The following is a 2500-nucleotide window of genomic DNA, read 5'->3' on the forward strand; positions in this document are numbered from 1 at the left end:
TACAGGTTATCTTCAATTCAAAATGACACTCTGACAAAAGTGGAATAGTTTGTATCTCTGGATGTTATTTTGTTTAATTATTTAGCAAGGATCACTTGAGTGGATTTTAATTTATATCTCACCTATGAATTATTGTATTTAATATATGGGAATAAATGATGACACTATCTATTAGGATTAAGCCTTAGCATTGCTGCATGTAAGACAAGCAAATAAACCAAATCTGGTCCTTATGTGGGTCACAGCTGATTTTTATTCTGAGCCTGGTCTCCCCCACATTCCTCCTGTGCACCACATACTGCACAGAACCGTGACATTAGCACCAGCAGGCCACTACACAGCCACAGTTTAACTAACAATGAACTAAAACCATTAATATATATTATCTGGGCCACACTAAGCCTTAAGTGAGTTGTGCATCAACAATACTCAGTGTAAAGAGAAATTTAAAAGTGTCTGCCATAACTGTTCAGATAAGCTCCAGAAACGTGCTCTACTTGATCAAATCATCCTGACCTAAATTTTGCACAAGCAACAATTAAAATGTGACATATTCAAGAAACATTCCAATACTTTAAAAACTGTTCTTCACAAGTTTGAACTTAAACGCTTCTCACCCAGACTCTATCTACAGTAAGTCTGTGAGAGTCGTAGCTACACTGTGTACGACGAAGATGAAAGGTTATATAGTCTTTAATCCAACAAGAGTAACTCTAAACACAGTGTCACACAGCAACATTTGAGACATAAGACGAAACAAACTCAAAGTGAACATACAGGAACTTAAGTACTCAGACCAAACCAGGATAATTAATTAGGCACACCTGAACACAATAATACAATCAACACAACAAGGGAAACGTGCAAAAGGAAAAAAAAGCTTGAAAAAAAGTCCAAATTAACAGTAAAGAGCTATCATTATAGTGCACTTCTGTTTTATGCTGCACAGTACACATTTATATATAAAAAACTGACATTAAAAGCATGTTTCAAAAAATCAATAGCAGTGTATGTAGTCTTCTTAAGACTTCTTAAAAGCAGCCAGATTCTATTAGACCATATTTACAACTTCAATGCTCCATTTCAGTTAGCCAGTGTCCAGTGCTTCATCCAGACCAGAAGTGGCCCTCATCTGGTTTATAATGCATTATAATATGGGGCATATTTGTCTTGTAAAATGTGGGACAAGTTAGGCTTACACACTGAGCGGCCCAAAACCTTATTAATTATTTGGGCAATATTTGTCATGTTATATATGAGCCACATAGGCTCACAAACACATTAGCCAGTGCTCACTGTCTTTCTCAACACTGGCCCAGATATAGTTTAAATATACCTGGGCCACATTTGGTTTACACCCTGATTAGTCTTTGTCCATCGTGACACATTTTTGCCAAAGATGGCCCACATTTGGTTGGCAGGATTTGGGCCATATTCACTATTTACCACACGGGCCACTTTAGGGTCACACTCAGATTACACATTGCTGTGAACATGTGATTTGATACATTTGGGCCATTTTTGCTATTTTGCACGTGGGCCAGGCTTACATCTATTCTGTGCGGGCCATGAGAAGGCCAGCAGGGAGCAGCACTGAGGCGATGTGTGAGCTGTATGAGCCTGCTAACAGCCTCCACACACTCACTCGACCGGTTTGAGCAGTTATCTAGGTATGGTTATTGTCTATCTGTGGTGATAAGCTTTTGTTCTGGTTAATACCAGCGAACATATACTGGACCAATCAGCTGCGAGCACAGCGACGTCATGCGTAAAGCCACGCCCCCTGCGCCAAATCACAGTAAAATAATAACAATATTAAAATAATATTATTTGCACAGCCATCCATTAGGAGGTTCTCACACTTTAATTCAGTTTCCTGCGCTTTATTCTAATGTTTTATGGAAACAACTATACTTTGACAGTTCCTATTAAGCTTTTAATTCAAGTAAATATAATGAGCTTTAACATGTATATGTAAAATGTTGTAATAGCTGTAGCTGTGGTGTTTCTTAATGCATCTGTTTTCATATACATGATATTTCTATTCTAAATCGAGTTTTCTCTAATATGAAAATGAGTCACACAACCACTGTTTTTTATTAAATATATACTTTAAATATACATCCTCTGTTTATTACAGTCATGAAATCAATTTATAAACATACTTGTTTTCACACTTAAAAGCATGAAACTGAAACGTGTCAGATTCTGATTATAATGTAAGAGCAGAGAGGTGATTGTGAGTGAGAAGTCCCAGCATGACCGACACACAGATGTGTGTGGCTCATCACAGCGCTCGCAACGCCAGGGTCATGGGTTCGATTCCCAGAGAATACATGAACTGATCAAATGTGTAGCATGAATGCAATGTGAGTCACTAACAGACATGATTAAAGTGTGTGTCAGGGCCTGTGCTGTGTGTTTGTAGGCAGGAGTGTTCGTTTGACCAGCACTGCAGTGAGGAAGGGGATAAAGTACAGCTGGATGTAGATCTCAGTGT

The 2500-nt window shown here is 38.3% G+C and overlaps 1 protein-coding gene across 1 annotated transcript in view; it reads right to left on the bottom strand.

The window, feature by feature from the left end:
• The window catches only part of LOC109058602 (bifunctional apoptosis regulator-like), a 6722-nt gene extending 5994 nt beyond the window's left edge, over positions 1–728 (bottom strand). Inside the window, exon 1 of the mRNA XM_042717545.1 lies at positions 618–728. The gene's annotated coding sequence lies outside the window, so the exon portion shown is untranslated. The remainder of the gene's footprint in view (positions 1–617) is intronic.
• Between the last annotated feature and the right edge of the window lie 1772 nt (positions 729–2500).

The sequence above is a fragment of the Cyprinus carpio genome, chromosome B1 (genome assembly GCF_018340385.1).
Source record: "Cyprinus carpio isolate SPL01 chromosome B1, ASM1834038v1, whole genome shotgun sequence".
NCBI classification, from domain to species: domain Eukaryota; kingdom Metazoa; phylum Chordata; class Actinopteri; order Cypriniformes; family Cyprinidae; genus Cyprinus; species Cyprinus carpio.